This window comes from Schistocerca americana, chromosome 1 (assembly GCF_021461395.2).
Source record: "Schistocerca americana isolate TAMUIC-IGC-003095 chromosome 1, iqSchAmer2.1, whole genome shotgun sequence".
Taxonomy (NCBI): Eukaryota; Metazoa; Arthropoda; class Insecta; order Orthoptera; family Acrididae; genus Schistocerca; species Schistocerca americana.
This window is the reverse complement of record NC_060119.1, coordinates 486,444,685-486,456,778: the sequence shown is the minus strand read 5'-3', so window position 1 is coordinate 486,456,778 and position 12,094 is coordinate 486,444,685. Positions and strand designations below refer to the sequence as shown.

At 41.3% G+C, this 12,094-nt stretch overlaps 1 non-coding gene across 1 annotated transcript; it reads right to left on the bottom strand.

The window, feature by feature from the left end:
• Positions 1 to 344: 344 nt before the first annotated feature.
• Trnas-uga lies at positions 345 to 419 on the bottom strand. The gene has a single exon. It is a non-coding gene; the product is annotated as a tRNA-Ser (tRNA).
• Between the last annotated feature and the right edge of the window lie 11,675 nt (positions 420 to 12,094).

The following is a 12,094-nucleotide window of genomic DNA, read 5'->3' as shown; positions in this document are numbered from 1 at the left end:
ATTCACTGCACACATTACACACGCCATCACACATTGTTGCTTTAAAAAAAATGGTTCAAATGGCTCTGAGCCCTATGGGAATTAACTTCTGAGGTCATCAGTCCTCTAGAACTCAGAACGACTTAAACCTAACTAACATAAGGACATCACAAACATCCATGCCCGAGGCAGGATTCGAACCTGCGACCGTAGCGATCGCGCCGTTCCAGACTGTAGCGCCTAGAACCGCTTGGCCATTCCGGCCGGCCGTTACGTAAAACAACACTACACTTGTTCAAAAAACAGCCCCAATTTGATACAAAAATGAATATAAAACATGAAACTTCCTGGCAGATTAAAACTGTGTGCCGGACCGAGACTCGAACTCGGGACCTTTGCCTTTCACGGGCAAGTGCTCTACCAACTGAGCTACCCAAGCACGACTCACGCCCCGTCCTCATAGCTTTACTTCTGCCAGTACCTCGTCTCCTACCTTGCAAACTTTACAGAAGCTCTCCCGCGAACCCTGCAGAACTAGCACCCCTGAAATAAAGGATATTGCGGAGACATGGCTTAGCCACAGCCTGGGGGATGTTTCAAGAATGAAATTTTCTCTCTACGGCTGTAGAGTGAAAATTTCATTCTGGAATATAAAACATGTTACAAAAGATTCTTGGCCACTTGCTAACAAAATTGCATTAAGTTTATACAAAAACGACTGCAAAACATCATGTTAGAAAAGAAGATTTATCGCTTGTTCACAAAAGTATTTTAATTTTTTACATATATGAATGTATAGTGGGTTCCAGTCACTTTCCAGTCAACTTCACACACTTCTGAGGAAGACCAATCCACGGCTGATTACAAAAGACTTGATGCCATGGGTCTGTGTCACAGTTCAGTGGTTTATTCAAAAAATGTTTATTCTTCTCGTTTGGAATACACCACAACTGCGTCTCAGTATTATCACTAATTCTTGGGCCCCTTTCTAACTCCTTGCTTTGTTTTCATCTTTTTCCCTCTTTTTTTGCTTTTTCAGTTTTATTATGACTTTATGCAACAAATAAAGTGCATCTGCCTGGACAAGATACGACAGCCTGATGTCACATATGGCGGAGTTTGCAATAGTAGTCGCACTTCCGCTCTCGTTGGAAGATAAAAATTCTGCGAATTTCTTTGCGGCCAACCTCGAAAGCCTACTTCCAAGCACCACTAAAATCATGGCCACTGTCCCAGAAAAATTACCCGTTGACATTCGGTTTTGAGAACTAGTGATTATAATGAGCAGCCAATTATTATCAGTTTGCTGTATCTCCACGCTGAGAGAGCTCAAAAACATTCACAGAGTTTACACGACGGGAACCGCGGCGCCATCACCGTCACAGGCGTCAACACTACCTCTGACAACAAGACGTGCCGATGATGACAGGCAGTTGTTACTGACAAAGATGACGGAAATGGGCGAAAGCTGAAGTCTTTACTCTGAACTGACTTGGGAAAAATAACGGGGTAATTTTAGATATTATAATCTCATGAGTGATTTAATTATTACCTAAATATACGTATACCAGCAATGTAAATTTTAGGACGGCTGTTGCAAGCTTAGAGACTGAAGACGTCCATGTTGTGTTGCTAGCACATACACCGGTGAGCCATTGCGAGATTAAATGCCACATACTGATAGAGCAGCCTTGTGACATAGCAAGAAGAGCATATACTTTATTATTTACTTAACTTGATTCGATTAGGGTCATCAGGCACTCTCTTACATCGGTCCAGGGTTTCACACATACAGTTCCTTTCTTACTTCGTAGTTGCATAAGAAATAACAATTACAATATGAAAAATAGTATTGAAATGATTTGAGTGTCTGAAGTGGCACTGTGTGTAAATAATACCGACTTAGGAATTGATATAGTTAACACTGGCGGTGCTTGTACTACTACAGATACTGCCACTGATAGTGATAATAATAATAATAATAATGATGAAAGTAGTAAGGCAATAACAACAATAATGATAGTGTCAAATGTAAGAAGAATGTATAGGTGTACAAAATAGATGTTTTCTGGCATGGCGAGTTCTGGAGAAAGGAAATTTAAGGAGACTTCATCGGCTAAGAATGCTGGGAAATGAGGACGATGAGGCTGGAAAGTGGGATGTACAGGGTAGCAGAAGCGTACAGGGACAACGGCAATACTCATCGACTGTGAAAAATCATGTGTAGTTATGGCCCAGAGTCTGAGAATGAGCAGACACTGGCCACTTGTTCTCGTGCTACTGTCTTGAGCATCTCTAGGACGGCGAAACCAATCAAACACGACAAGGTGTACGTCCACGCCTCTTCATAGTACGTGTAAACGGAACTGTGGTTCGCTTTGTAAGACAATATAGGCGGTGATCAGTGGCACGTATGACGACAGACTACAATGCTGGTGCAGGCACAAGTGTTTTGTTCAGCAGATGCTGGTGACCGTAGGACTCTCCAGTAGAAAACTTAGATAACTCCTACTTGTCGCATGTTGACTCAAGGATACCACCAGTTACGACTTCTGTGGGCCCAGGATCACCAAAGATCAATGAGAGTACGTCAGATGGTCGAGTGAATCACTTTTATTGTCACATTGAGTTGATGGTAGTCTACGGATTTGCCATCATCCAGCCAAACGCATGCTTGAAACATGCACCAAACCACAGACGTAGGCCAGTGAGGGCTGTGGCCACATTATGCTGTGGGGGACATTCGACTGGAGTTCCATGCAATGTGCGCTAGTAAGCGAAAGAACACGACAGCTGTGAATTACGTGAACATTGTTGCGGATCACTTAAAACCCATCAAGCGTGATGTCTTCTCTCATAGCGATGGAATCTTCCAGCAGGATACCTGTTTGCGTCAAAGTAATGCTGAACAGATTACAGTAAGATGATAATGAACTCACATTGATACCTTGACCAGCAGTTTCGCCTATCTGAACCAGATGTAACATAATTACATCGCCATGGCGTGCCCCAGGCCGTTAATTTACGGGAATCGCGTGAACTTTGAGTATGATCTGGTGCTATATACCTCGGGAAATTCGCCAAGGGCTTGTCGAGGCCATACCATGCAGAATGGTTGACGTAAAAATGATTATCAGACACACTTGAAGGCAAGTATACCACCTTTTGGTATCGCTCCTATGCATGACGCCAGAATTAAGAATAGGGTTCTTTTAAATGCCTCCATCATGAGCTGGGATTGTGGTCATTAATTCCGCCTCCCATACGACAGCCTCATTCCACTCACGTCACATTTGGTAGTTATTAGACACGCTTTCATCGTACAAGACTGCAATGTGAAACATGGCCATGTAACTTGCACAACAGGTAACTTGGACGAACTGAGACAAGCATGTAGGTAAAAGTGACGTCACAAAGTTAGAATTGGGGGTTCACTTCAATAAATATCCGTTAAACTGATTTCATTATCTCTTGGGACACACATATTCATCTCCCGTCGGTGATCTTGGTGTAATATATGTAAGCAGATGGAAATCGGTAGTGTAACTGAATCACAAAAAACTATAAAAGAGCGAATTCGCTTACGTCAAAAATAAAAATTTATTTAAAATGGAGGTGGATGTGCTACACATATTTACAAAACATTTATAGTACAAAGTACCCATGCTCTACGTAGGAAACACATTGCTCATTTTCGCTCCTCTTCTTGACATTAAATTAAATATAGTGTTCCTTAATGAACGTAAAAATGGGATCCACTGGAAGCATTGGCTTACATACAAAAGGATCAGCGTCATGTTTGGGACAGCGGTAGGGTGCAGAGGATAAGCACAGTAGGAGGAAATAGGCAGCATTTACTTCTGCTATTATAGCACATGGAAAACAATCGGAGGGGGTTTGAGAGAATACGAAATGCGGGAGACTGCTCACAAAAAAGTTAAACATTGGAAATCCCTGCACATGTAGATATTCATTCTCCGATTCTCACACTCTAAGACGAATAAATGTAATATATACATAATGATTATCAAGTGACAGACATGGGCTATGGTTCATGCTTGTTGGTCAAGCTGGAAAGCACGGTCATTTCGGCATATAAAAGTAAGCAAGGAATATCGCTGTAAGCACTTGCGAATAAGTTTCGACTATATAGTGGGATATTCAGTTCCATTCTGGCAACACGTGGTAATCTAGTGGGAAAAGGTATGGATTTCTAACGTAGCAACAAATTAAAAAAAAAAAAATACCAACAATCTTTTCCAAAATTATAACTTACTGCCTAGTCAGTTCAGATGATCAGAACTAAAAGCATGAAACTTAACATTAAAATCAACTTCAATAAGCAATGTGGAGCTCAGCTTATAGTTACGAAATACGCAAAACTTAACTTTATACAGATTTTTCACATTTTTTCTTGTGTGCTACAAAAGAGCAGCCTTTTATGGATTAAATACAAAATTAGAGAGGCCTACAAATTTAAAGACATTTTAAATTACGAAATTTGTAGACTGATTTGGCTTTTAAGTAATCAAACTTTACCTTTAATATTCTCCAAGTTTCTCAGACTTACAGGTTTAAAGAATACTATTAATGTGACGTTACTGCTGAGAAACTATTCGAGAAAATCAACTCTTTGACTCTCATCAACATAAAACTTTTCAGGATTGTACAAATAATGTGCATATTACAGTATTTATTCCAATGTTGCTAATGTCACTGCACCTGAAACTGGCCAGCTAAATAAAGGCGTGAAATGTAATTTGACACCAATTTAAGCCAAACCAGTATCAAGTGCACAATTGCTGCTGTCAAAGTCACAACTAAGTCCTCAAAACTTAGCAAATCTGATGGTGTAAAAAAGCTGTAGAAACCAAAGCACTTATTACAAAAGAAAAAAAATTAAACACAAGAGAAATAATCATTTTCACTTAGTAAAAAGTGTAAGTAATAAATTAACAACAGGTAACGGAATTATAGCCCAATCAGATAAAGGGAATGCCTCTGTAATCGCTAAAGAGGATGAATTTACTTCCAAAACTTTAAAGTTTTTCTGTGGAAATGATTCCATGGAAATTAATAAAAATCCAGCATCTACATTTGAAACTACAATTAAAAAGCCAATCTATAACAGTAATTTTTGTTTTTGCCACGAGAGAAGATTTCTTTGAAACTTTTGAATCCGCAGTCTCCCAAGTTTCAGATACTCAATAAAATGTGCCTGTATGTCAGTCAAGAACAATGTAGTTGTACTTTTCACAAATTGAAGAAAACTTAGTGATATCTTAAGATCAATTTATATTTATGAAGTAAATCGTAGTATTTTGAATAGCTATGACTTTGTCAAAAGAAATTGTTACGTTAGTGTCCCTGAAGATGTTAGACTTGTCCCATTAGATGCCACAAATTTACAAGCCAACATATTAATTCTAGAAACTATAGATATCATTAAAAGTAAGATACTAAGATATAAATTCTTGAGGACAGCAAGAAAATTAATTTTTTGAACTGCTTGAAAGTACACTTGCTTTTAATTATTATCCTTTTAATAACAAATTTTTTTTCAAGAAGTTGAATTAGCATTGGGGAATCCTTCAGGTGGTAGTTGAGTGGAAATTTTTGTCAACTATGCTGAAATTAATTTTTTTAAAAAGAAAATCCGCAAACATCTTAAAATTAGCAGCAAATCCATTTATTATACGATATATGTTGAAGTTACTCTGTTGTTTTACAAAGGATCAAAGGCTGAAACGAAGCTATTAGTTAAATTTTTAAATAATGTTCACTTTCATTCAGTGCAGAACATGAAAATGACAGAAGAATCAATTTTCTTGATCGTACGCTTTATAAACATGAAGGCAATATTTCTCCATTCATGGAAAACCACCTGCAACATATGTTATCATAAATCCATTTTCCACTCAAATATAAAACAGCAATGCTCCATCGAATATTAAAATTACTGCTGAAATCAGATGAAATAAGGAAAGAAATAATTATTCTTAAACAGATTGCCAGGGCCAAAAATATCGGTACTAATAAAGTAGATGTTTTGTATCATAAATCACGAAAATCAAGAGAGCCGGCCGCGGTGGCCGTGCGGTTCTGGCGCTGCAGTCCGGAACCGCGGGACTGCTACGGTCGCAGGTTCGAATCCTGCCTCGGGCATGGGTGTGTGTGATGTCCTTAGGTTAGTTAGGTTTACGTAGTTCTAAGTTCTAGGGGACTTATGACCTAAAATGTTGAGTCCCATAGTGCTCAGAGACATTTTTTTTGAAAATCAAGAGATTCTCTTGACATAACTAATTTAAAATTTACCAAAAAGCCTTATACTGGTAACAATTCCAACAAGATAAGAAAATTCTTAAACATACTGGCAACATTATAACTTTCTGTACTAATTATATTTGCAGAACTGGCTCAAACAAACGACTGGATGTTATGATAACAAATGCTCCGATTTTGGTGTTTATGATGTTCTTTGTGATGACTGCGATACACAATACATTGGGCAAAATGGCTGCGATTTCCTTATACGTTTTACAGAACACACTACAGGTATTGCTTGTATTAAATAATTGTTTTGCCAACACTTCACGCAAAATAGTCTTTGCGAAAGCCCTATCCAAAATAATGTAAAATTTGAGCGTAATGCTCTCAGATGGCACATTCGGAATATCCTTGAATAATTTGAGATTAATGCAATTTACAAGAAACTGTCATCTTATTTACTAAGTAAGCAGTTGAACCACAGAGAAAAACATTCTTGTGATCTTCTCGACGACTTGTTATGGAAAATTTTTTTGTCTTCTCCTTTTTATCAGATTTTATATTTATGGCAAAGCTTGTATTTTTTACTTATTTTTTAGTCTCATTTTATTCTTGGGCCCCATGAACCATACAGGGGCTAGCGATTTGTACATATACAGATGGGCGTAGTATCGCGTACACAAAAGTACAAAAGGGCAGTGCACTGGCGCAGCTGTCACGTGTACTCAGGTGATTCACGTGAAAAGGTTCCCGGCATGATTATTGCCGCACGACGGGAACTAACATACTTTGAACGTGGAATCGTAGACGGATCTAGACGCTTGGGACACTTCTTTTCGAAACTCGAAAATGGAAGTGAAACATGGACGATAAATAGTTTGGAAAGAAGAGAATAGAAATTTTTGAAATGTGGTGCTACAGAAGAATGCTGAAGATTAGATGGGTAGGTCACATAACTAATGAGGAGGTATGGAATAGAATTGGGGAGAAGAGGAGTTTGTGGCATAACTTGACTAGAAGAAGGGATCAATTGGTAGGACATGTTCTGAGGCATCAAGGGATCACAAATTTAGTATTGGAGGGCAGCGTGAAGGGTAAAAATTGTAGAGGGAGACCAGGAAATGAATACACTAAGATTCAGAAGAATGTAGGTTGCAGTAGGTACTGGGAGATGAAGAAGCTTGCACAGGATAGAGTAGCATGGAGACCTGCATCAAACCAGTCTCCGGACTGAAGACCACACCAACAACAACCATGTCCCAAACGTATAACTCCAACTACCATTCCACGTTCAATAGTCTGATGTCCACAGTGTCAAGAGGGTGCTGCAGAATACCAAATTTCCGGTATTATCTCTCACCAAGGACAACGCAGTGGCCGACGACCTTCACTTAATGACCGAGAGCAGCGGTGTTTGCTTAGAGCTGTCAGTGCTAACAGACAAACAAAACTACGTGAAATAATGGCAGAAATAAATGTGGATGCACTACGATGGAATCCGTTAGGACGACGTGGCTAAATATGGCATTAGTGGGCTATGGCAACAGACGACCAACCCACGTGTCTTTCCTAACAGGACGAAATTTCCTGCAGCACCTCTTCTGGGCTCGTGATCACATCAGTTGGCCCCTATAAGACTGAAAAATTGTTGCCTGGTCAGATGAGCTCCGATTTCAGTTGATAAGAGCTGATGGTATAGTTCGAATGCGGCGCAGACCTCACGAAGCCATGGACCCAAGCTGTCAATAAAGTACTGTGGAAGCTGGTTGTGGCTTCACAACGGTGTGGGCTGTGTTTACATGGAATGGACTCGGTTCATTGCTCCAAATGAGCGTATCAATGACTGGAAATAGATATGTTAGGACCTCATGTTCTCAATTTGTATGGATGACGATGTACCATGTCATCGGACCACAATTGTTCGTGATTTGTTTGAAGAACATTGTGAATAATTCGAGAGAATGATTTTTCCACACATATCGACCGACATAGATCCAGTGGATCATTTATGAGTCATAACAGAGAGGTCACTTCGTGTACCGGCACTTCGTGGACGGCTGTAGAGGCAACATTGTTAAGTATCTCTACAGGAGACTTGCAACGACTTGTTGAGTGTCTCCCACCTGCAGCTGCTTTGGAGGTCCGACATGGTATTAGGAAGTATCCCACTACTTTTGTCACCGCAGTATATTGTTTCAAATTATACTTATTTTCCAATTAGTGGTCATATTGATTCTGTTTGTCTGTTGATATATATATATATATATATATATATATATATATATATATATTTTCTACAGGAAAGTTCCAGGACGACTATTTTCAGCAGACTGCTTCTGACCCTTGGTAAATTTTTTCCGCTTTCAGGTACTCAGCCAACTGCTTTTTAAACTGCATACTTTGGTTTGTTCACAGATTTTCACATCTCCAATGTGTCCAGCGGCGTTGTCTTGTCGCCACTAAAACTTCGGCGTGACGTCTACATTACAGCAGATGCGTCACAGGCCTACGATTGTTTCGTTCATCAGTTCCTGGCAGCTCATCAATTGTATTCATCTCCAAGGCTGCCAACGACGTCCGCTTTTTGGCACATCAGTGGTTCAACGAAACTTTGTCTCCATAGCCACAGACAGTGCCCGCCTGTCACAATTACTTCTTTGGTTTATCATCAGCTTATTGCGGACGTATCATGTCGATACTTCACGCTGTCTCCATGACAACTGATGGCGTCATTAACTTTACTGCGGTCGTGTTCCTACGATTTGCTTTGTATTTTTTCGCACTGCCCAGTGTTAACGCATTAAATTACATCATCATTAACTGCTATAGCAGTAGTTAATCAGAAAAACAAATGATAGAATCTAAGTACAGAAATCAATAACAATTTTTTAATGCGCGAATTTGTAACTTAAATACTTATGACCTGTTTTCAACCTTTGTTTCGCCTCACTGGCTACTACCCATGTTGGCAGAACTCTCCCCTGTTCCACAAACTTTGGGTTCCCACGAAACTATTTAGTGTGATCACAATTCGAAGCTCCATACATGACGACACTTTTGAAACGACTCTGATTTACCCACATCAGAATAGCTAGAATATATAGTTTGCATACTGATATTCCCAGAAGACATGTTTGAATGTCAATATCACTTCGTAAACGTACACACTGCTGACGATTGTGTATATAGAGTTGTCATTCTCTATGACACGTAGAACGGCCATCACAGAGTAGTAGTGTGGTTCATAACAGTGTTGTTAGCGGGTCTGATAGGAAATTTAACAGGTGCGAAAAGGGTCAGACGTTGAGCGTTCACTGTGAAGAACACAGAGATACTACGTAATCGTGTGAGCCAGCTTGTTAGAACTTACCGTAGATTGAAAGGTTCATCACTGTAGATTACGTGTGACATTCGCCAGATATGGCACTGCGTGGGAAGGTGAGGGTGTGTGTGCTCGTCGCCAAGGTTGCAGTAGACCAAAGCGGTAACGAGGATCTCTGTGTCGTGCAACATGTACATCGTAATCCCTTGACAGAATTGCAAGGACACGAGAACAAGTATTGGAGTTCCAATAGCATTCTTTGTGATTCTGCACCATTGATTGGAGACAAGTAGCAGCAGGACTAGGGAATTAGTACCCCGCACACATGTTCCCGTTATCACAACACAAAGGGCTGTACATGAAATGTACTCGCAACAACCGTCAGCTATATAAGGGAACGACGACACTGAAATTTTGTGCCTGGCCGGGACTCGAACCGGATTTCCAATTTTACGCCCGCGATCGCTTTAACCGCATAAGCTAGCCGTGCACAACCCATGGTCTGACCTGAACTTCCACATATCATCGTTCTCGTGTCACAACCTGTTTTCGTACACACATTGTGTAATTCTCGTACAGTGGAGGAAATTTTAATTGAAAGTCACTGCCCGGTATAAAAATGATATTACATAGCCTGCGTTGTTAAGAAGAAAGATGCGATGTTCCTTGGGACATGCATGCATGGCCAAAGGATCAGACACTGCGGCGACTATAGCCGCTATGAAATGAAATAAATTTATTCGCAGCTGAGAAGACGAACAACCACCAGCTGTATAAAAAATGCATGAAATGTATTCACAGTTGCAAATACGGACAACCATCAGTTGTAAAAGGGAATAACGATAGGAAAAACTTGTGTTGGACCGGGACTCGAAACCTGATTTCTCACTTTACATGAGCTATCGCATTAACCGCATTGGATATGCGTACACGATTTACGGCCACACCCAGATTTCCATATGTCGTCGTTCTTGCATCGCAACTTATTATTGTATACTCATTATGTAATTCCTGTATAGAGGAGGAAATTTTAATTTAAAGTCGTTGTCTGGTGTTGACGTGTAGATAAGATTCTGTACCGCCTGTGTCGTTAAGATGAATGACGCAATGTTCCTTCCGGCACGCATCGTTGATCTTAACGACACAGGCACTGCGGTATCGTACAGACAGCTGTGTTTAGAGTGGTGCCGTGAATGGGAAGCTGACGAATAGAGTCACATCGTGTTCACTGATGAATCTGCACTACACAGGATGACTATTGTTGCCAATAATGGCGCGAAATGGGAAGAGGACCCACTCTTCCAACATTTTACAGAGGCGGTGGTACTCCTGGCGTCACGGGGTGGGGAGCCTTAAGCCGTCGGCACACGGACCGTGCATCCGAACGTTGAGCGTGGCGAGTTTCTGACGTCATAGCGTGGAATAGCACGTTCGGGAGTCTTTCCGAACGTGCAGAGCAATATCTGGCATGTCCGATATTCTGACCAATGAGATGGCACAACGCCACCTGCGTCACACACACGCCGTCTCCCTTCAGTACAGAGTTGTGGGGCGCCATATTGGGTTGGGTTGTTTGGGGGAAGAGACCAAGCAGCGAGGTTATCGGTCTCATGGGATTAGGGAAGGATGGGGAAGAAAGTTGGCCGTGCCCTTTCAGAGGAACCATCCCGGCATTTGCCTCAAGCGACTTGGGGAAATCACAGAAAACCTAAATCAGGATGGCCGAACGCGGGATTGAACCGTTGTCCTCCCGAATGCGAGGCCAGTGTGCTAACCACTGCGCCACCTCGCTCGGTGCGCCATATTGGCATTCATTTCAAGCTTATCGTATATATGCCGTTTCTGAGCACCAGCAAATTGAGAATCACTGAAAAACCCATAGTTAACAGTGTGATTCGTTCGAGTAAAATAATGAGAAACATCATATTCGTGGCAAAAGAATCATTTTAACTTGCGTATTATGAGGTAGTCTATTTGAAGGCAGCCACACACTGAAGATCCACCCAAAACGCATTGTTCTTGGTGCAATTTGTTATAATTAAATTTCTATTAGTAACATAGCCACGATTAAGGTTTCCTGCAACGGTAAAACAATATGATTAGTCGGTAAGTTTCTGATGTTGGTTTAGCGTAGTGAGCAGCGTCACTGCGCTTAAATCAGCCGGCCGAAGTGGCCGTGCGGTTAAAGGCGCTGCAGTCTGGAACCGCAAGACCGCTACGGTCGCAGGTTCGAATCCTGCCTCGGGCATGGATGTTTGTGATGTTTTTGCACGCCGCGTCCCGGGAGCGCTGGCATCACTAGATTTTAGCCAAGCGTTTGATCGAGTGGATCACGCATACCTAACGTCCGTTCTCCAGCACATGCAGTACCCACAGCAATTCACAGCCGTCGTGATGCGCCTACTCCGAGGAGCGACTTCCAAAGTGCTCGTTAACGGGCGTCTCTCGCAGTCCCTCCCGATTTTCCGCTCCGTCCGTCAAGGCTGCCCCTTGTCGACGATACTATATGCTCTGGCACTGGAACCG